Genomic DNA, 24,295 nt, shown 5'->3' with positions numbered 1-24,295 from the left:
GTTTCAAGTTTTTGGTGATTATAAATTGAGCTACTTTAACATTTGTATACAGGTCTTATGTGAACCTAAGTTTTCATTTCCCTAGGAGAAATGTCCAGGAGAAATGCTCTTTTTTAGGTGACAAGTCTCATGTTGGCATGGTGCCTAGAAGATCTGTTGAATTCATTTCTTCATTCGTCATTCTTTTCTTAAACATTTAGAGCAGCCTCTTGACCTTCAAGGGTGTCAGCAGTCACAGCTTTGAGTACTGACAGGTTGCAAGGTCCATGATGAAGCAGTTCATAATTTTTCAGGCAAACTTTTGAATACCTACCAAGTGCTTAAAGAACTACCTAACACCTGCATTTTAATGAGACTTTGCGGTTTTCTTCTTTTCATTGGGTACCCAGTAATTTTTCTGAAGTGGTTGTGTTTAGTGGAATTTGTACCTTTTTAGGTTCAGAAGGTCTTTGATTATATCCATCTTAAATATCAAGAGTCTCCTAATGCTTAGTAACGTGCTTTGAAAGTAGTTATGCCAAAAGAATATAAAAGATGTGCATTACATGTTCTTTCTGAATTTTCCTATATTTCAATTACATAGTCATACTGTAATGCTTATTCCCTGTTTTGACTAAGGAAATGTAATATCCTTCACAAAGCATGCTTCAACAACATTTCAATTTATAATGCTCAAATACATTGCTTAGGCACATCATGGGAATATATTGAACTTGTGATTTAGTGTGCTTGGAATATATTATATAAAAAGTTAATTTTAAAGCAGTGAGTAATGCTTCACTGTTTTTTCACAATATGTGCTAAATATAGAAGTGTAAAAATCTTAGTATCAGCTGTTATTTTTTGCTTTATCATATTTAATTTCTGTGCTCCAAAAAATAAACTCTCGAATAATAGAATCATGAAAAACAAACACAAATTATTCCAAGGTTTATTATGTATACTTGTCATCACTGATACTCTTCCATAATAAAAAGTTGCTAGATTTTGATTATGATTATCATCTCTCCTAGAAATAACAGGTGCTGTAATGCAAATGGTGATATCTTCTTGTTTTTTAAAAAGGCACATTTTATTATTTATTTTGACATCTTTATTGGAGTATAATTGCTTTACAGTGTTGTGTTAGTTTCTGCTGTATAACAAAGTGAATCAACTATAGGTATACATATATCCCCATATCCCCTCCCTCTTGTGTCTCCCTCCCACCCTCCTTATGCCACCCCTCTAGGTGGTTGCACAGCACCCAGCTGATCTCCCTGTGCCATGCAGATGCTTCCCACTAGCTATCTATTTTACATTTGGTAGTGTATATATATGTCAGTGCTACTCTCTCACTTCGTCCCAGCTTACCCTTCCCCCTCCCCGTGTCCTCACGTCCATTCTCTACATCTGCGTCTTTATTCCTGTCCTGCCCCTAGTTTCTTCAGAACTTTTTTTTGTTTTTAGATTCCATATATATGTGTTAGCATACGGTGTTTGTTTTTCTCTTTCTGACTTACTTCACTCTGTATGACAGACTCTAGGTCCATCCACCTCACTACAAATAACTCAGTTTCATTTCTTAAAAAGGCACAATTATTAATCATAATGTTCTGTGTTGGTACAATGCAGAGTATAAACTCATTATCCTTCCAGTGAGGCTTTGGCTTTACCCAAAGTTTTATAAATGTTAAACAATGACAAGTTGTTGAGAAAGTATAGTAAATTATGGAGTTATCTCAAAATGGATTGTGTTAATTTAAATTTTTAAAGCTTTGCAGATTATGTGATATTCAAAAATTTCAAAGGCATCATGTCTTTATCATTCACCACTGTGGTTCAGTCTTGGCCAGTCCTGGCATTGATAATAAGGAGAAGCCAAGAGGGAGATAAAGTTTCTACATTTGGAATTAATGTTTTAATAAAAGTAATAATTTGGTAATCATTATTACAGTTACACATGTACACTAAATGCTGTTTCTATGATTGGAGCATCTCTGAAATTATCAATGTCTATATCTGTATGGTTCTGGCTCTCATTAGAAAGAATAAAATGATGAAGAGTAGCAGGCCCCTGAGATTAACTGAAAACCAATCTCTCAAACTTGAAAGGTCTTGAGGCTTGAAATGTAGTGACCAGATGAAATACATTGTCATCTGAAAGTTAATTATATTCTGAGGGACTTGGAGGGGAATGTCAGTGACTGCTAATGGATACCACTCTTTAGAGTGGTGAAAATGTTCTGCAGTTAAATAGTGGTGATTGTTGCACAACCATGTCAATGTACAAAAAAGCCTCTGAATTGTGTGCTTTAAAAGGTTGAATTTTATGCTTTGTGAATTATATATCACTTTAAAGTTATATATCAATTTAAAAAGTATATTCTGGTGCCTAGTGACGATTATGCTCGTACCTTTTCTTTTTTTTAAAATTGAGGTCTAAGCGATATACAGTAAACTGCAACATATTGAAAACGTACAGTTTGGCAAGTTTTAACATGAAACCATCACCAATATTAAGATACATAACTATCACCCCCCAAAAGTTTCCTTATGCCCCTTGGTAATCCCTCCTCAGGCATTTATGGATCTGCTTTCTATTACTATAGATTGGTTGGCATTTTAATGAACTTTATGTAAATGGAATCATACAGTTTGTGTTTTTGTTTGGCTTCTTTCAGTCACCTTAATTATTTTGAGATTCATCTATGTTGTGTGTATCAATAGCTCATTCCGTTTCATTGCTGAGTAGTTTTCCATTATATGGGTATACCACAGTTGGTTTATTCATTCACCTGTTGATTGATATTTGAGTTGTTCCTAGTTTTTGGCTATTACAAATCAAGCTGTTATGAACATTCATATACAGGTATTTTTATGGACATATGCTTTCATTTCTCTTTGATAAGTATGTAGATACAGAATGGCCAGATCATATAGTAGATGTATGTTTAACTTTGAAAGAAATTGCCCTGGTGTTCTACCTGAAGTGTATGAAAACTGCACTTTTTCTGCATCCTTGTCAACCCTCGTTATAGTCAGTCATCTTAATTTTAGCCATTCTAATAGGTGTGTAGTAGTATCTTGTTTTGAGTTCACAAAAAAAAGTTTGTAGAACTAATACAGGAGTTTAGCAAGATTTCAGGATATATGATCAATATACAAAAATTAGTTTTATTTCTATTTGGTTGTGCCACGTGGCTTGCGGGCATCTTAGTTCCCCAGCCAGGGATCGAACTCATGCCCCGTGCAGTGGAAGTGTGGAGTCCTAACCACTGGACTGCCAGGGAATTCCCGTTATTTCTGTATAATATTAACAAGCAATTGGAAGTTGAAATTCAAAAATACCACTCATAATAGCATTGAAAATATGAACTACTTAGGGTTGAATTTGACAGAAGATACACAGTTGTATACTGACAACTAGAAAACATTGTTGAGGACAATTAAAAAGACCTAAATAAGTAAATAAACATTGTGAATTGGAAGACATTATAGTGTTTATTAATATGCCCATTTTCCCTAAATTGATTTGTATAGATTCAGCACAGTTACAACCTGCATCCCAGCAGGCTTTTATTAAAGTTGACAAACTGATTTTAAAATTCATATGGAAATGCAAAGGATCTAGAATAGCCAAAACTTAAAAAAAAAACCCAAGAAACAGGCACAGTTGGAGCATTAACCATACCTGATTTGAAGACCTGTTACAATGACTTATACTAATCAAGACAAAAAGATAGACAAATAGGTCAATGGAATGGAATAGAGAGCCCAGAAATAGACACACACATGTAAGAACAACGGATTTTTGACACATTTAGTGGAGAAAAGAGAGTCTTTTCAACAGATGGTACTGGGAAAATTGGATATCCATATGTATAACAGTGAACTTGTATTTATACCTTACTTCATGTAAGAAGAAAAGAAAACTGAAAATGGATCATAGTCCTAAATATAAAACCTAAAACTATAGAACTTCTAAGGGGAAACGTAGGAGAACATTTTTATGTCTCTGAATTAGAAAATGATTCCTTAGATATATAACCCAAAGCACAATTCTCCCCACCACACACAAATTGGTAAGTTAGACATTATCAAAATTTAAAACTTCTGTGAACGATGCTGCTAGAAGAATGAAAAGACAAGCAAGCCATAGACAGAAAATGTTTGCAAAGTGTATATTTGATAAAGGACTTATATATATAAAAATATATATAATTTTTTTATATATAAATATATAAAAATATATAAAAAGAATATATAAAAAACTTTCAACATTGGTAAGAACACAAACAACCCAATTAAAAAATAGGCAAAAGATTTGAACACACACTTCACCAAAGAATATACGTGAATGGCAAATATACATATATGATATTCAGCATCATTAGGCATTAGGGAAGTAAAAATTAAAATCATACTGGTGTCTTACTGACAGAATAAGCAGAATTTTTTTAGTGCAGATTTATGTGTAATTTTTCATGCATATTATTATGTATGATTAAAAAATAAAACTACATAGTACAGATTTCAGGATTAAATTATATCACATTGATTTATGGTTTTTCTTCAAGAAAAGTCTTGGCACTAGATGAAAATTTAGATGGGCCTTACTAAATTTGTAACATTTTTTGAACATTAGCTAAGATGATACACTTAAATCACATTTAAGTTATACCATGGTTTATATATAGTGAATGTATTTTATGTTGTGTGGTGTGACAAAAAAAAAAGAAAGTATATCCTCCATTAATTTTTACTGTGTATGGCCTGTCCTCTGAGTTTTATAATTTTGTTGCTAAGCTGCAACAAAATGTTTTCTGATGATATATGGTGATACATTAACACCATGTATCATGAGAAAATATTTTTCAAATTTATCATAGAAGCATTTTATGAAATATTTTTTATAGAAGGAAGGGATAGTCTAAGTTTGTTTTATCCACTAATGTTCTTATTGTAACTGATATTTTCTCAATCTGATAAAACAATACTTATATGCAAACATTTTTGATTTATGCATAGGTGGGAAAAAGTATGATTTACATAATCTTTGCCACGTAATAGGTGATCGATAATTAAGGAACTAATGAATTTTTTTTGAGATGTCTGTAAGATGATGTAGTTGGTGAACATTGTATTATTTCAAGCTTTTAAAAATTGTTTATTGATAGGAAAATTTGTAAATATGCCTTGTAACCGTTACCAGTATTAAATTAGGTCTGAGATGATTTCTTTTTTAATTGAAGTATAGTTGATTTGCAATGTTGTGTTAGTTTCTGGTATACAGCAAAGTGATTCAGTTATACATATATATGTGTATATATATATATTCTTTTTAATATTCTTTTCCATTATGGTTTATTGCAGGATATTGAATATAGTTCCCTGTGCTATGCACAGTAGGACATTTGTTGTTTATCTATTTTATATATAGTAGTTTGTATCTGCTAATCCCAAACTCCCAATTTATCCCTCCCCCACCCCCTTTCCCCTGTGGTAACTGTAAGTTGTTTTCTATGTCTGTGAGTCATTTTCTGTTTCATAACTAAGTTCATTTGTGTCATATTTTAGATTCCACATATAAATGATATATGGTATCTTTCTGTTTCTGACTTACTTCACCTAGTATGATAATCTCTAGGTTGAGATGACGTCTTAAATGCATTTAAAACATACATAGGTTTTTGTGACAACTTCAGCGTAGCAAATTCAGTATGCCTTTTTCTTTTTTTTTGCGGTACGTGGGCCTCTCACTGTTGTGGCCTCTCCTGCTGCGGAGCACAGGCTCCGGATGCGCAGGCTCAGCGGCCATGGCTTACGGGCCAAGCCGCTCTGCGGCATGTGAGATCTTCCCAGACCGGGGCGCGAACCTGTGTCCCCTGCATCGGCAGGCGGACACTCAACCACTGCGCCACCAGGGAAGCCCAGTATGCCTTTTTAAACCTACAGTGTAATCATATATGATGATAAACATCTTCAGTACCTATGTTTGATTTAGATAGTCTCTAAATTACTTATATATGTGACTGGATTCAGCTACCACCAGCTCAGGGTGATGCTGTGCTCAAATCCAGAATAATGGGTTTATGCTTAGGTATGGGATTGCCAGTTGTGGAGACATAAGCATATTAAAATTACACACCCACAAACCCTCTTTTTTTTAAACTAATTGAACTTAGTGTTATCCAAATTTATATTTAACACATAATACCCATACAGCATTTATGATCATATTTTTTTGGTTTTATCTTTCATCACATAGTGTCAGAAAATGAGGATTAATATCCAGATAAAAACAAGCAGCTTTTTGTAAACTTTAGTATATTATTTTTCATACATTTCAAAGTTACAGTAGTATTTTTGGGTATATATTTTATTCCATATGGTCAGGTAATGTTTATTGAAAGTCTGTAGTTTACCTTACTATTTGTCACCCCCTGCTGGACCATTCATCATTGTTTGAGAAAAATTAATTTAGTGTAAGGTTCTTCAATCTAGTAATGTATCAAATTTTCAATTACTCGGCTCTAAGGGCTTTATTTTCTATTTGGATGCTTAAGCCAGTACTTCTCTTTTCCATTCCAGTACATGTAAGTTTTAAAAATTGCAGTGTATCTTAAATGAATATAAACAATGCTCCAAATACAGGCTTCTTATTGTATTGACTTTTTACTGGTTATTTTATTGATTGTTCCTAAAAAATGGTGTCAGCGTACTTCTAGCGAATTACAGCTTTGAGTCTCTAAGTCTAATATTTTGGGGGAACATTAGATGGGCTGTTTTACTTTTTATTGCCATTATACGTGATTACTTTATGTATAAAAATTCTAAATATGTTAAACAGTTTTTATCCGTCTTTGGTTTAGTAGATTGGAATTGGCTATAGGCTAAGTTAAAAGGGTTCAATGTAAATTTATGATTATAGGTATACTTATAGAACTTTACATTTTAATACCATGTAAACAACAGGGCAGGTAGGCAGGCATGATCTTTTGAGAGACATGTTCAGTAAAATAGGATGCAGTTTTAGTCATTTGTTTTAATTTCTGTGTTAGGGACTTGAAATCTGTTTCAATATATCAGAAATGTGTTTTTCTACCATATCTAATTGGAAGATAATGCTGATGTTACAGTTTTATTGTCACAACTAGGAATATATTCAGAGGTCAGTGGTGACCCCCCAAAAGTTGTCTTGTGCCTCTCTGAGTCAGTCCCCCCACCTCCAGCACGAACTTTTGTTACTAGAGATTTCATTTTGCTCTTTCTTGGATTTCATATATGTGGAATCATACAGTATACATTCGTTTGATGAGTAGTATTCCAGTGGATGTGTATGCCACAATATATTTATCCATTCAGCTTTTGATACATATTGGGTTTTCAACTTTAGACTATTGTGAATAAAGCTGCCATGAACATTTATTTTCAGTGCCCTTGGGTAAATACCTAGGCGTGGAATTGCTGGGTCATCTGGTAAGTGTTATGATTAACTTTTTAAGATTTGCTACACTGTTTTCTTTCTTTTTAAACTAATAGGCAATTTTATTTTTACAGTAGTCTTATATAGCAACAGTATTAGTTTGCTGGGGCTGCCGTAACAAAATTATCACAGACCGGGTGTCTTAAACAACAGAAATATATGTTTTCACAGTTCTGGCGGCTGGAAGTTCAAGATCAAGGTGTTCATAGGTTTTTTATTTTCTGAGTCCTCTCTCCTTGACTTGCAGATTGCCACTTTCTCTCTGTATCTTCACTGGTCTTTCCTCTGTGCTACACTTTTCTAAAATGGTTGTAACATTTCCACCAGCAATGCATAAGAGTCCCATTTGCTTTACATCCTTCAGTGCTTGTCATTGTAAATCATTTTAATTTTAGCCAGTCTCATAGATGTGTAGAGGTATCTCTTTATGATTTTAATTTGCATTATACATGATTACAAATCATGTTGAACCTGATTTTGAATATTTATTTCCCACTTCATTTATCTTTGTGTAGTGTCTGTCCAGATCTATTGTCTTTTTTTTTTAAAGACAGTGTGAATTTACTTTAAAACTGTGGAACAAATATTACTAAATTACTCAATTCAAACTGGAGTGCATTTTCACCCCTAAGTGCTTCGGGACTAAGCTATCCCATCTCCTTTTATTAACTCTTGTCTCTTACAATGTCTAATGATGACAGAAGGTTAAATTTGTGTGCCTAACCCAAATGTGTGGGATAAGATCTGAGCCTTGGATTGAAGTGCATTTGATTTACACAAAAATAAAAAATGGATAAGAGGGTTCAATAAAAGACAGTCTTGTGAAATATAGGGTAACTAGACTTTTGCCCTTGTTTTAAACTGGGTTTGTTTTCTTATTGAGTTGTGAGAGGTCTTTTTATATTCTGGATACAAGTTTGTCAGGTGTGTGTGTGTGAGTGTGAATGTTTTTTGTGAATATATGTGCATTGTCTTTTAATATTCCTAGTGGTGTGATTTGAGCAGAACGTTTTAATTTTGATGAAGCCCAGTGTACCTTTTTCTTTTTTTTGGGAGGGGGGTGAGTTTTGTTTTATAGTTTGCACTTTTGGAGCCCTATGTAAGACAATCTTTTCGTATCCTACAGTTGCAAAAAATTTCTTCTACATTTTTTTCTGGAAGTTTTAAAGTTTTAATTTTTGTGTTAAGGTCTATGATTCATGTCAGGGTACTTTTTGATATAATGCAAGGGAAAGGTTGAAGCTTATTTTTTTCCATGAAGATATCTAATTGATCCAGTACCATTTGTTGAAAAGACCTTCCTCTCTCCACTGAATTACCTTGGGGCTTTTTTAGAAAATCAATTGACTCTATATCTGTAGGTGTATTTTTGAACTCTATTCTGTTCCATTTATCTATGTGTCTGTCCTTATTTCACACATCTTTATATTTTGATTACTGTAGCCATCTTGAATTTGCATTTAAAGTCTATTTCTTTGTAGATAGAGTGTTCTTGAGTCTTGCTTTATTATCTGTTCTTTTATAATTTCAGTTTCCTTTTGTTTGGAGTGTTCATATATATTTTTACTAGTTACTGATATGGTTGGATTGAGTTTGCCATTTTGCTATATTCTATTTTTATCATCTTTTTTCTTTTGTTCCTGTCTTTCCTGCTTTTTTTCTTTTGTCCTTTTTTCGTAAACCATTTTTAAGTGTAAAATTCAGTGTTATTAAGTACATTCACAGTGTTGTGTCACCCTCAACACTATTTCCAGAACCTTTCCATCATATCCCAAAGAGAAACGCTGTATTCATCAACCAGTAACTCACCATTTTCCTGTTTCCCCAATCCTTGGTAACCTCTGTTCTACTTTTTGTCTCTATGAATTTGCCTATTTTAGGTACTTAATGTAAGTGGAATAATACAGTATTTGTCCTTTTGTGTCTGGCTTATTTCACTTAGCATAACGTTTTCAAGGTTCATCTGTGTTGTAGCGTGTATCAGAACTTCATTCCATTTTTTATGGCTGAATAATATTGCATTGTATATCACTTTTTGTTTATTCATCTCTTGATAGACACTTGGCTAGTTTCCACTTTTTGAAAAGGCTTTTATAAATAATGCTGCTATGAACATTGGTGTTCGAGTATCTGTTTGAGTCCTTGTTTACAGTTCTTTTGGGTATATATCTAGGTGTGGGATTTCTGGGTCATATGGTAATTCTGTGTTTAACAGTTTAAGGATCTGCCAAACAGTATTCCACCGTAGGTGCCCTTTTTACATTCCCACCAACAGTGCACTAGAATTTGAATTTCTCCACATCTTCATCAACCCGTTATTTTCCTTTTTGTTTTTTTAAATAATTGTCACCCTAATAAGTGTGAAGGTAACATCTTAAAGTTTCGATTTGCATTTTCCTAAAGACTGGTGATGTTGAACATGTTTTCATGTACTTATTGACCATTTTATATCTTATTTGGTGAAACGTTTTTTAAGTCTTTTATCCATTTTAAAAACTGAGTCATTTGTTTTTTGTTGTTGAGTTCTAAATATATTCTGGATACTAGTCCTTGTCAGCTAAAATATTTTTTCCCACAAATATTTTCTCCCATTCTGTGAGTTGTCTTTCCACTCTCTTGATAGTATCCTTTGATGGAGAATTTTTTATTTTGATGAAGTCCAGTTTATCCAATTTTTCTTTTGTTCTGTGTGCTTTTGGTGTAATACTTAAGAAACGGTTGCCAAATCTAGCTCAGTGAAGATTTCCCCCTTGTTTTCTTCTAAGAGTTTTGTAGTTTTGGCTCTTCAATTTAGATCTTTGATCCATTTTGAGTTAATTTTTATATGTGGTGTAAGGTGGGATCTAGCTTCATGCTTTTTGCATGTGGATATCCAGTTTTCCTCACGCTGTTTGTTCAAAACATTATCCTTTCACCACTGAATGGACTTGGCACCATTGTCAAAATTTAATTGACCATTTATGTAACTCTTTATTTCTGGGCTTTGTCTTCTATTCCATTGGTGTATGGAATATGTATCATTATGCTGGTACCATACTGTTATGATTACTAAAGCTTTGTTGTAAGTTTCAAAATTCAGAAGATCAAGTCTTCCCGCTTTGTTCTTCGTTTTCAAAAGTGTTTTGACTATTCAGTATCCCTCGATGAGTTTTTGTATTTCTGTAAAAAAAATGCCTTTGGGATTTTTATAGGGATTGTATTATGTCTGTAGATCATTTTGGGTGGTATTGTCACCTTAAAGTATTAAGACTTTTAGTTCATGAACACAGATGTCTTTCCATTTATTTAGATCTTTAATTTCTTTTGGCAGTCTTTTATAGTTTTCAATACACAAGGCTTTCAGCCTCCTTAATTAAATTTATTCCTAAGTATTTTATTCTTTGTAATACTTTTGTAAATGGAATTGTTTTCTTTATTTTTGAATTGTTCATTGCTAGTATATAGAAATACAACTGATTTTTGTGTGTTGTTGATTTTGTGTCCTGCAACTTGGCTGAATTCATTTTTTAGCTCTGTGTGTGTGTGTGTGGTCTTTAGGGTTTTCTACATATAAGATCTTGTCATCTGTGAACAGAGATAATTTTACTTCTTCCTTTCCACTTTGAATGCCTTTGATTTATTTTTCTTGCCTGTTTGTGCAGGCTAGAACTTTCAGTACTTTGTTGAATACAAGTGGTGAAAGCGGACATCCTTACCTTGTTTCTGATCTTAGGGAAAAGCATTCAGTCTTTAATCATTGAGTATGATGTTAGCTGTGTGTTTTTCATGTATGACTGTTATTATGCTGAGGAAATTCTCTTGTATTTCTAATTTACTTAGTGTTTTTATTGCAAAAGTGTGTTGAATTTTGTCAGATGCTTTTTCTGCATCAGGATGGCCATGTGGTTTTTTTCCCTCTTCATTCTAGTAATGTGGTCTCTTGGTTTGATTTTTGTATGTTGCCCTATGCTTGTATAGCAGGGATAAATCCCACTAGGTCACAGTCTATAATCCTTTTAATATGCTGTTGAATTCAGTTTGTTAGTATGTTGTTGAGGATTTTTGCATACATATATATGGGGTTTTTTTGGCTCTGCCGCATGGCTTGCAGGGTCTTAGTTCCCTGACTAGGGATCGAACCTGCGCCCTTGGCAGTAAAAGCATGGAATCCTAATCACTGGACTGCCAGGGAATTCCCGCATCTATATTTATAAGAGATATTGGCTTGCAGTTTTCTTTTCTTGTAGTGTCTTTGTCTGGTTTTGATATTAGGGTAATGCTGACCTAATAGAATTAGTTAGGAAGTGTTCCCTTCTCTTCAATTTTTGGAACAGTTTGAGAAGTTTTTGGCATTTATTCTTCTTTAGATGTCTGGTAGAATTCACCAGTGAAGCCATCTGGTCCTAGGCTTTTCTTTGTTGGAATTTCTTGTTTTCTTTGTGTTAATAAGATAGTTCTGTGTATTCCATTTTATTTTGTCTATGAACTTTTTAGCTATAAGTTTATATTATTTTTGCAGGAATTCCTAGGGATTACCACATGCATCTTTAATTTAGCACAATCTACTTAGTGCTTATGTTGAATTACTTCAGGTGAAATATTAGCTGTTTTGAAGTCATTGTCTACTAAATCCCTTGTATGAGCCCACTTGCAGAGTCAATTTCTTTGATCTGCCTTTAAAATTTTTTTTCATGAGTATGGGTTATGTACATCTGTTTCTTTGCATGTGGAATAATTTTTTATTTAAGTATAGTTGATTTACAATATTGTGTTAGTTTCTGGTGTGCAGAGAAATGATTCAGTTATACATATATATATATATTCTTTTTAATATTCTTTTCTGTTATGGTTTATTACAGGATTCTGACTATGGTTCCCTGTGCTATATAGTAGGACCTTGTTTTTTATTTATTTTATATATAGTACGTAGTTTGTATCTGCTAATCCCAAACTCCTAATTTATCCCTCCCCCACTTCCTTTCCTCTTTGGGCACTATAAGTTTGTTTTCTGTGAGTTTGTTTCTGTTTCATAAATAAGTTCATTTGTGTCATATTTTAGATTCTGCATATAAGTATCATATGGCATTTGTCTTTCTCTTTCTGATTTACTTCACTTAGTATGATATTCTTTAGGTCCATCCGTGTTGCTGCAAATGGCATTTCATTCTTTTTTACCAAATAGTATTCCATAGTGTCTGTATACCACATCTTCTTTATCCATTCATCTGTCAATGGACATTTAGTTTGCTTCCCTGTCTCGGCTATTGTAAATAGTGCTGCTGTGAACATTGGGGTGCATGTATCTTTTTGAATTATAGTTTTCTCCGTATATATACCCAGGAGTGGGATTGCTGGATCCTATGGTAACTCTATTATAGTTTTTTAAGGAACCTCCATGCTGTTCTCCATAGTGGCTGTTACCAACTTACATTCCCACCAACAGTGTATGAGGGTTCCCTTTTCTCCACACCCTCTCCCGCATTTGTTATTGGTAGGCTTTTTAATGATGGCCATTCTGACTGGTGTGAGGTGATACCTCATTGTAGTTTTGATTTGCATTTCTCTAATAATTAGCAGTGTTGAGCATCTTTTCATGTGCCTGTTGGCCATCTGTATGTCTTCTTTGGAAAATTGTCTATTTAGGTCTTCTGCCCATTGTTTGAGTGGGTTGTTTGTTTTTTTTGGTTTTGAGTTGTATGATCTGTTCATATATTTTGGAAATTAAGCCCTTGTCGGTCACATTGTTTGCAAATATTTTCTCCCAATCCATAGGTTGTCTTTTTGTTTTGTTTATGGTTTCCTTTGCTATGCAGAAGCTTCTAAGTTTGATTATGTCCCACTTGTTTATTTTTGTTTTTATTTCTGTTGCTTTGGGAGACTGACCTAAGAAAACATTGATACGAATTATGTTAGAGAATGTTTTGCCTGTGTTCTCTTCTAGGAGTTTTATGGTGTAGTGTCTTATATTTAAGTCTTTAAGCCACTTTGGACTTATTTCTGTATATGGTGTGTGTGTTCTAACTTCATTGATTTACATGTGGCCGTCCAGCTTTTCCCAACCACTTGCTGAAGAGACTGTCTTTTTTCCATTGTGTATTCTTGGCACCTTTGTTGAAGGTAGGTGTATGGGTTTATTTCTGGGCTCTCTATTCTGTACTGTTTATCCAACATATGGAGTAATTTTGGGTTGAAAACTGGACATTGTGGATAATATATTTGTCATTTGAGATTCTACTGTGTTCTCTGAGGATTGTTTTATGTTGTTATTGTTCCAGCTGGCAGTTAAGTTGTCTGATCTCAAGCTACACATTCTTTCCCCTGTACTGTGTGGTCTTCATCTCTGCTCAGTTCTTCTGGTTTATAGCTATTGCTTTAGTAACCTGGTACCTGATAGATAGATCAGCCCTGTACCTCTGTAGTTTAGATGTCACCAAGAATTTTGTCAGAGTTGATACTAAGATCATGGGCCTCAGGTTTTGTGTATCTTTTTTTCCTTTAGAGTTTCCTTCCTAAATTTCCAGTTGCTCTTTCAGCTCTGAGCTCTGTCCTGTGACACCTCAAGTTATAGTAAGGCCCCAGCTTTCTGCTGCTTGAGCTGTGTACTGTTTGGGGAAAACCATCAGTCTAAAAACAGCAGTAAACTCACATGGCTTGCCAGTCTTTTACCGGTAGACACCCCTCTGACTTTTGCTTGCTTTTTCCCATCCTCCTGGATCCTCCCTTCTCCCCCTCCTCCTGGGTCCTCCCTTCTCCCCCATGTGTGTATTTTAATGGTAAGCCAGGGATTTGGGTCTTGCTCCTGCTGTGGCTCTATTCTTTTTAGGATTTTTCTTTCTAAATTTATAGTTACTCTGTCTTAATTCGTGTTCTCTACCATCTTTGGACTGTAAATCTGTATTTTTCTGCTGCAAGAACTGTGGGCATTGGAATGGGAGTTGATGGCAGTAATGGTGGTCAGTGCCCTTAGGCAAAAAACGCCAAACTTGGAATCCTTACCCATTGAAATTTATATATTTCAAATGTAACCCTTCCTTCCGTATGTTCCTGCCTTTGATCACTTTGCAGGGCCTTCAAATAAGTGTGTTCTTAAAAATGGCTTATCTAGGTTTAGAAATTATCTGCAGGAAACTATGCTTGACCAATTTACTCTGCCATTAGTGGAAACTAGACTAAAATAATTTGTATTTGCCTTTTGCGCATATGCACTCAAAGTCCATAAAATCAAATGAGCATTGTAAATTTGAATCACTTTGATAAAAATTTCTGTAGGTTGAGATTCCAAACTAATTTTAGTTTTTAAACATGCTTAGAGGTAATGTTCAGTGCAGACTTGAATTTTATGTATATAAAATCTCTGTATTCCCAAAGAATGAATGGATACAAGAACGTTTCATAGAGTCTAAGTAACCTTACAGACTTAGAACAATAAATTTGCCAAGGCACTTTATCATTACTTTGCCTTTTGGAGTCTACTGGTATTAAAAGTTATTACTTTGTTTTGGAAGGATGACATTTTGTGGAAATTTTTACTTAAAGACTAAAATCAGTTTTATGGGATCTTTTTTCTCTCTGTTCATCTGTTCTCTAAGGCAAGTCTTTCGTTTACTTAGAAGAGCAACAGAAAAATTATACCCATAGAAGTTATTCTTTCTCTTTGCCAAAACTAGTTTAAAGCAGCAACACCCTTTCTTTAGTCTTCAGATATATTTAATATGGGGATTCTAAGATTCTGGCTGTCTTGCACTCATGGGTCTTATTACCATTTTAACAAATTCATTTTTGTTTCTGTGATATAAAAAGTGTCATGGTTTTCAGAAGACCTCATCTAAGCCTGTGTGTCTTCCAGTGTGTCTTTAGCTTTGTGAGAAGCTTTCTTCGAGATAAAGATTTGTGGAACATAAAGAAAGTGAACAGAGAGAGAGCCTAATGGTAGAAACCAGTGCTATTTTACAGTGAGAAATATAGTTAGCTTTGAGTAAGTTGTTAATATATTTAGGTGTTTTTCCATTTAAAAAGAAGTAAGGATTTAATGATAATGTCTACTTAAATTGATGGATTCTCTGATAGTAGTAGTATTTGATGAAGATTGCTTAGCATTTTGAACTCTGTTTTATCCTAAGAACTTTTCTTCTTTAGCCAAAAGGTGGTGACATGCTCTTTTGTTCCTCACTTCAAGTCAGTGCAGCTCAGCATGTGGTGTTGTATGGTAAGCACAATAGTGCGCCCCCTCAAGGATATTCTCATCTTAGTCACTGGAACCTTTGAATATATTACCTTATGTGGCAGAAGGGACTTCACAGATGTGATTAAGGTTATGGACCTTGAGATCGGAGATTAGTCTGGATTATCCAGATGGGACCATTCTAAATACTTGAGTTTATAAAAGTGAAAGAGGAAGGCAGAAGAGTGAGCCAGAGAGCTGCAATGGTAGAAGAAGAGACAGGAGAGATTTGAAGCGTGAAAGTACTTAACGTTCCATTGATGGCTGTGAAGATAAAGGAAGGGACTCATGGACATGCAGATGTCCTTTAGTAGCTGGGAACTGTCCCCAGCTCACAGGCAGCAAGGAAATGGGGACCTCAGTGCTACAACCTGAAGGAATTAAATTCTGCTAACAAATTGAATGAGCAAGGAGATGGTATCTCCCTTAGAACTTCCAGAAAGGAATGCAGCTATGCCAACACCTTGATTTTAGCCCACTGTGACTCATTTTGGACTTCTAACCTCCAAAACTGGAAGATAATAAATTTGTAGCTTTCAGGCCTTTTAAATCTGTGGTAGTTTGTTCTGGCAGCAAATAAGAAACAAATGCATCTATACCATATCAGCTACATGGAAGGAGGATTCTCTGATCTGTAAAGTTCTGCCCTAGAAAGACATTAGAGTCAAAACCAAATACAATACACACAGTGTTTTAATGTGTCCTGCTTCTCCTCAAGAAGAAAGTGCCAGAGTTATATGTCTTTTTATTGGCAGGAAACATACCTTTTTTATACACAGATACGAAATGTTAACTAATATTTTTAAAGTAAACAGCTGTAATGGGATAGGGCTTATACAGTATCCTGCATACTCTTCTGATATCATGGCTAATTATACATTTTTTTCCCCTGTTGCTCTTAAGAAACAAATAATGGCCTCAGGCCAATTTAAGGTTTTACAGGTAAATAATTTGGGAGTACAAGAAAACTACTTTTTATTCTAATCAGGTTTACATATTCAATTCTCTGCTGATACATATGTTTTAAAACCCTACTGGGTGCTTGTCTCTAAGACTGTTTCTGTTTTACAGTTATGTTCATTCTTGGTCTTCGGGATACTTGTAGGATGTTATTCCAGATCTGGTTATAGGCATGTGTTGGGGCCTGGTTATGAGCCATAGTTACTTAACTTCTAACAGAAATAAGAATAATATTTAGTCAGGATCTCAATACAGGAAGAAAAATGTGAACAGGACATTTTTCATAGAATTTCCTAGTAAGGTTAGTAGTTCAAAATTTTGTTCGTTTTTATTTTCTATTTATTTTGCTGTTGTTGTTTTTGCGGTACGCGGGCCTCTCACTGTTGTGGCCTCTCCCGTTGCGGAGCACAGGCTCCGGACGCGCAGGCTCAGCGGCCATGGCTCACAGGCCCAGCCGCTCCGCGGCATGTGGGATCTTCCCGGACCGGGGCATGAACCTTGTCCCCTGCATCAGCAGGCGGACTCTCAACCACTGCGCCACCAGGGAAGCCCTCTTGTTCGTTTTTAAACTGTGTTCTGAGAAATTCGGCTTGGTCTTCTCCATAAATACTGAACAGTGGTAATTGCTGGACAGAGGGTGGAGGAGAGAGAGAAGGTATTGTTTGTTTGTTTTTTTTAAAATAAGGTTTGGGGATACTTAAGAACAGACATCTAATTGATGTGGAGACTTTCTACCTAAAACAAAGTAATGAAATTGATATTCTAGAGTAGGTTAAAATGTAGCAATGAAAATAAAAACTGAAAAGGAGTAGCTGGGAAGACTTGTACTGAGGATAAATGATTTATGAACAAATTTTGTTGAATGGGCACTTGCAGGCTAGTTATTTTAATGTAATAACTAGAACAGCACAGTATACACAAACTTTTCTTTCATCAAAGTAATATTCACTTTATTAACATTTTAGAGACTTCAGAATGTCATAAAATTGTACCATAAAGTAATGTAATTGTTCCTGCTATGTAGTTTGTGATTAAGAGACAGGAGAACATAGGCTTTGAAGCCATCTAGAGCTTGATTTAAATCCCATTTGCATCGCTCCTGCTAACTGTGTGAATATCGACAAGGTAAATTCTCTCAGATTTCAAAGGACTGTTGGGTAGATTTAATGAGACAAAATTATAGGTTGCTTTCAACCTTGTCTAGCATATAGTAGGTCCCTCCAATATTGCTTTCCTCTTATCCTTCTTTCTTTAGAAATAGAACTAAAGGATGAATTTATATATTTTGAAGGTGACAGTGGTTATACGTCATCATCTGTGGTCGTGTGTTCTACTCTTATATGTACAAAAATGACATCTTCTTTGTTTTTTCTTAAAAAATCGCATAATATACATTTCTTGTGTATTTTTTCTGGTAACACAGTACTGAAGTATTACTATGAAGATATTCAAGTTCAAGTTGGGCACTGATGTAGAATAAACACAGTAAAGTGAAAATCAGATCTCAAATACTGAGACGAGAAAAAGTACTTTTTTGAGGAACTACAGTAATCAATACATAGTGATTTTTTTTGTAACTACATGACATAATTGAATTGAAAATACATTAAAAAATAAAATTTCAGAAAAATGATAAAAGCTGTCATTGTTTGCTTTGTGGCAAGTACTGTGCTAAACACTGTATATATTTTATCTCATTGAGGTTTCACAACAGCCTCTGAGGTAGATGTTATCATTTTGCAGTTGGGGAAACAGAGTCTGGATGAGGCAAGTAACATTCCTAGGATCACACAGCTAGTAAGAAGAGGACTTCTCCTTGCACTTATTATTTATTTCTTCCACTTGTACTCTGGTGGAGGTGCTAATGAGAACCAAAAAGTGCTCTAAGGCAAAAGAATTGTGTGAAGTTGGGACTTTTGTAAATTTTGGGTAGAGGCTGTAACAATATTATTTGTTAGTGGAAGTTGAAGGACTTGTACAGCTTAAAAGCAATTAAAAAATTTTAATGTAATGGTTGAAGTGGTGGGGGGCGGTGGTGGTGGGATGAATTGGGAGATTGGGATTGACATATATACACTAATACGTATAAAACAGATAACTAATAAGAACCTGCTATATAAAAAATAAATACAATAAAATTAAAAAAAAAAATAGGGTTTCAAGAAATCAGATGGAGCGGCCAGCTTTCAACACCCAGAGCTAGTGACGCAAGGCCATGTCAGCTCCTACCAAGGATTCCTGCTCACACTGGGATAGGTAAGGTAAGGAGCTGTGGACCTGAGAGGAACATCTGTCAGCTCTCCAAAGTCTTCTCAACAAGATCATCATCCCCAAAGCAGGTATCCTCAAGGAAAGACTGTCTGTTGAATCTGGCCAGGAAAGAATGCTGGTTGTGGTCCATGAACTCACAGAAATTATAAACCATCTTTGAGGAAGGAATCAGTCCATCTGAAGAGTGTGTTAAAGGGAAAAATAAGACAAATGAAGACATAGAGCTGCAGCAAGGGGACAAAATGGATGAAGAGGAAAAAGAGAAGAAAACCACATCTCAACCCCAAAGCATAATGAAGGACCGGCTAGTAGAACTTGTGGAGTAACCAAGCGATATGAACAGAAGTTCCCAGAAAAGGACGATGAATTTGACTCACCCCCCGAGGATATCATGTTCAAGACGGACCACATCCTGGAACCCTGGTACCGAGACATCCAGGACCTTCAGGATGAAAACCAGCAGCTGACTGCCGACGTGAAGCGGCTGGGAAAGCAGAACACCCGCTTCCTCACGTCCATGCGGTGCCTCAGTATCATCAAGCGCCACATCAACTCTGTTGCCAAGGACATCAAGGCGCAGGGCGAGAGCATCCACCGCAAGCTGAGCGCCATGAAGGCGCTGAGCGAGGACGCTGAGTCGCAGCGCGGCGCGCACTCGGCCGTGGCGCACATCACGCGCGCACGGTACAGCGCTCTCACCCACCCGTTCCAGGCCGCCATGCATGAGTACAACCAGGCCGAGATGAAGCAGCGCGAAAATTGCAAGATCCGCATCCAGCGCCACCTGGAGATCATGGGCAAGGACGTGTCAGGCGACCAGATCGAGGACATGTTCGAACAAGGCAAGTGGGACGTGTTCTCAGAGAACCTGCTGGCGGACGTGAAGGGTGTGCGGGCGGCCCTCAACGAGATCGAGAGCTGCCACCGTGAGATGCTGCGGCTTCGAGAGCCGCATCCGCGACCTGCACGACCTCTTCCTGCAGATGGCCATGCTGGTGGAGCAGCAGGCTGATACCCTGGACGTCATCGAGTTCAACGTGAAGAAGACCCTCGACTACACCGGCCAGGACAAGGTGCAGGTGCGCAAGGCCGTGCAGTACAAGAAGAAGAACCCCTGCTGGACCGTCTGCTGCTTCTGCTGCCCCTGCCTCAACTAGCAGGGGGCCCAGGACGCCACACCCCATCCCCGATCGGAACGGTGGGGGGAAGCACACTGGGAAAGATTTTGAGGCTGTCTGCACTGGGGTGAGTTGCCCTAATCCCTAGGGACCTCAGTCTTTAGAGAAGGAAAAAACTCGAGGTCCCAGAATTCCAGTCCGGCTCGTACTTGGATTGTGAGGTCATTATATGGCACATAGCACCCTTGCCTCTTAAAGGAAGCCAAATAAGGAACAGATGTGGTAGCTTACTCTATAATACATGTCCAAGGCATGTTTGTTTGTGCATGGACCTCTTGGAGGAAGTCAGTTCTGCATCGGCTCACAGTATGAGTTCCTTATCAAGACTTCATTTAACCGATCCTGAAAGTACCACGGTTGTGTTCATTTTCGAGTGAACTGACCTTGGGAAAAACTGCACATCTTCCATTTCTGATTCTTCATCTGGTTTACGCTATGTGATTCCCACCTGGATGTATATCTTCTTTCTGCTCACCTCCTCTACTTATTAAAATCACATTTAACACTTAAAAAAAAAAAGGAAAAATAAGTCCTTGGGAGAGAAGAGAAAAAGAATTTAATGTAATGGTTCCTCTTCTCCTCCATTGATGCTGCCTGCATTTTTTTCTTTTTTTTTTTTTTTTTTTGTGGTACGCGGGCCTCTCGCTGTTGTGGCCTCTCCCGTTGCGGAGCACAGGCTCCGGACGCACAGGCTCAGCGGCCATGGCTAACGGGCCCAGCTGCTTCGCGGCATGTGAGATCTTCCCAGACCGGGGCGTGAACCTGTGTCCCCTGCATCGGCAGGCGGACTCTCAACCACTGCGCCACCAGGGAAGCCCAACCAGGATTAATTTTAATTTAACTTTTCTCGTTCTTTTCATTCTGTTTGATCTGATTTTATTATATTTATTTCCTCATTTAATTTAATTGTATCTAAAATTGGATGCTTTTAAAAGTTGTCTTATATTTTTCTTAGAATGAGGAAGGCTATAAATAAATTATGTATAATATTTACCAATTTTGCTTTCCTACTTTCTTCCTAACACTAAGAATAATTTTTGTTTTAGGGACTTCCTTGGCAGTCCAGTGGTTAAGACTGTGCGCTTCCACTACAGGGGGTGTGGGTTCGATCCCCGGGTGGGGAACTAAGATGCCGCATGCCGCGTGGCGTGGTTAAAAAAAATAATAATAATTAAAAAAAAATAGTTTTTGTTTTAGTTTTCGACGACATGCTCTTGTGAGGATCTTTTTGAATTTGTAAATGTTTGCTCCAGGGAAAAAGCACGCATACAGATACACATTAAATTTTGCACACAATTTCAGGGAATTTATGAGACTCCAGGAAGCCCTACACCAAAGTCATTGTTTATCTGAAATGTATTTTTTGGCATATGTTTTTCTGTAAGGTGGCTATATTCAATCACCTAAACTGTTTTCTTTATATATTTAAATCGTATTCACTAGCAGCCCATTTTCAATAATACTAACTCACTCTATGGTTCTGTTGGTTCTGTGATTCAGTGAAAATGCTAAAAAGCAAAAGAATTACAACAGAAAATAATATCAGTGTTGTTGGAAAGAATTCTTAGTGAAAGGGTTAATAAGAAATGTTCCCAGGGTAGTGGTTCTGTAATACCATTTGAAGTATTTAAGTAACACTGAATACCATTGTTACTTAAACTGTTATAAAACAGAATAGGAAATTAAAGTTATCATAAATTACCAAAGAGTAGCTGAATATTTCCTAAATTGTGTTGATGGCACAAACAAAGGAAATTACAATAATAAAGGAAAAATGTTTGACTCAAACCATCTACCTAACTTGAGTGACATCTGTTAAAAAAAAACACAAAATAGAGTTTTTTAGTATTTTCCCTGCGAACTTATTTTAGAAGTAATAAGTTTTGTATTGAAATGAGCAAAAATATGTGTAGTGCTTACCTTCTGGTCAGAATAAGATAACATTATGACAAACAGTAGTTGTGCAGTTTATAATTGACAGAATATTTTGGCTGAATGAAGTGAAAGTAACACTTTATAGTGTCATCTTCTTTATGTTTAGTACTATTTTATCTTCTGAGTGTATGATTTTTAAAGGAAACTTTTGCCTAGGTAACTTCTTTTTAGAAAATAGAATTTTATTTCTTAAGGAAACAGATGTCCTGCTGAACTATAGTATATATGGTTCAATTAAAATTTTATTAGTTAAAATGAAGTAAGCTTAAAAATTTTTTCCTTAAGAAGGCACTGTGGCCTGAATTGAGTTCAGAGCTGCTTCTATATCTTTTCATTTATTAGTTACTTGAATGTCTGTCACTTTGATACACAGTCTGTCTTCCGGTATATAAAGTAATGGTTCTTAAGCTTTAGCACACAAATCACCTGAGGGTACTTATTAAAACTTATTATTCAGGGCTGCAGCCATAGCCGTTCTGACTCCTAACGTAAAGGTGGGGCCCAGAAACTGCAGTTTCCAAACAGACACCATAGAGGTTCTGATGTAGGTGGGCTATAGTTTGAGGAACTCTCTCCTAAACAAGGTTCCATAGGGTCAGAAGTTTAAAAATTGTTCCTTTCAATTTCACAAATATTTACTCATCCATTAGTATTTATCAGTCACTTTTTTTGGGAAGCATTATGAAAGGTGATATTAGTATTACAGACCATTATTTTATTGTGTGGATTAAAGACAGTTTTATAAATTTAGGTAGCTACAGTTTGCTAGCATTTTGTTGCTTGTAAGAAGTGATACTTGGAAAAAATTCAATAGCAAAAGAAAGACTGCAGCTTTTTAAGAATTGGGAAGAAAATTGTTTAAGTGTAGATTATGTAGTTTGATTTTTTACATTTCAGCCTGTTCTGAGTGAGGCATTAACAATATTAGAGTGAAATACATATGTTTGGTTCTTCTCTACCCAATCAGTATTCCACATACCATATGACATATGGGATTGTGTATAATATTAAAGGCTGCTGTGTATATATATCAGTCCCATATGTATTTCTCATTCCTACAGTCTGTGTCTCATATGGCCAGAACTCTCATTGTTAGCATTAAAATTTTTTATGTTAAATTAAAAATTTTTCATTTTGCATCCCTTATTAGTGTTATATGTCCAAAACTGTCTGAGTGGAAAGTGATTCCTCATAACGTTATTATCTTCTCTTGCTGCTTTTTCTTTTCTCCCTGAAAAATTGGTGGACGTGTTTTGGTAGTCTGTCTTGCTTAATGTCTCTCAGAAATATGGCATAATTGCTTTCATGGAAGCAGGGTGAGGGAAATGACCTCAATCCCAGACAGACTGAGCTCTCCTTTTTTATCTTACTTGATGCTTCTGGTTTGATGATGGTATGGAGTTGATATTGGTGGCCCTGATAGGAATGACAGTGCTTTTTACCACTTGCTGGTGGAAGTACAAAGCTGTCATGCTTGAAAACCATGGATACAGCTTATAGAGGTCTGTAAAAAAAAAAAAAAAAAAAAAAAAAGTGTGAATAGAAGGGTAGAGATACTTAGGGCTTTTTTCACACCTTATTTTATCATGAGCCGGGGAGAAATATTACTGTGTTAAATTTGCTCATCTCTTTTTCTCTCATAAAAGTGAGTATTCTTTCGAAGGTGATAGCTTTTGTATTAACGATGAACCCAATTTTCCTTTTGTTTCTACATCTCAGTACTACTGTGTTCCAGATGTTTGTGAATTGTTATAATATTCTTTCATTCTACTTCTTATGATGTAATATATGTTATCATATTACTAATCTGTCCAGTCTATCTGTTGTCTGGGTTTTATTTTAATCCTTTCATTGTTTGGAATGCTTTTTAGCAAAAGTCTTCAAATTAGCTTTCTTTTGTGAACTCTAACCCACAGTTCTGTGTTCTCTTTGTATTTCTCTTAAGAGTTGAGCATCTCTGACTATTTTAGATCTTTTTCCTGTCTTATCTGGGTTTAATTATCTCCTTATATTTCTTGTTTATATTGTGATCTGAGCTTCTCTCTTCCCTAAGATTTATTATTAGTCATCTCACATTTAGCTTTCCTTGACTTCACGCCAGTCCCATAGGGGTCTCACACAGGTGTCTGTCTCTGAGATGTAAAGAAAATAGGTGTCAAAAGTTTTCTCTAGTTTTTATATTTCTTACTGAGTGGAAAGGAAGAAAAGAAATAAATTATTTTATGGTTTTTCTCTTGCTTTTAACTTCCATTTAGAAAAAGAACCTGCTTCACAGTTTGCTAA

The 24,295-nt window shown here is 35.8% G+C and overlaps 1 protein-coding gene and 1 pseudogene across 6 annotated transcripts in view; both read left to right on the top strand.

The window, feature by feature from the left end:
• Positions 1 to 24,295, top strand: part of COG5 (component of oligomeric golgi complex 5) — a 284,068-nt gene that overhangs the window by 43,459 nt on the left and 216,314 nt on the right. The window lies entirely within an intron of this gene.
• Positions 86 to 23,582, top strand: LOC149748454 (syntaxin-11-like; annotated as a pseudogene).

The sequence above is a fragment of the Delphinapterus leucas genome, chromosome 9 (genome assembly GCF_059928025.1).
Source record: "Delphinapterus leucas isolate spDelLeu-1000000601 "Yukka" chromosome 9, BTC_Dleu_Yukka2, whole genome shotgun sequence".
In the NCBI taxonomy this organism is placed as follows: domain Eukaryota; kingdom Metazoa; phylum Chordata; class Mammalia; order Artiodactyla; family Monodontidae; genus Delphinapterus; species Delphinapterus leucas.
The sequence above is the reverse complement of the archived record's forward strand: the minus strand, read 5'-3'. Positions and strand labels throughout refer to the sequence as shown.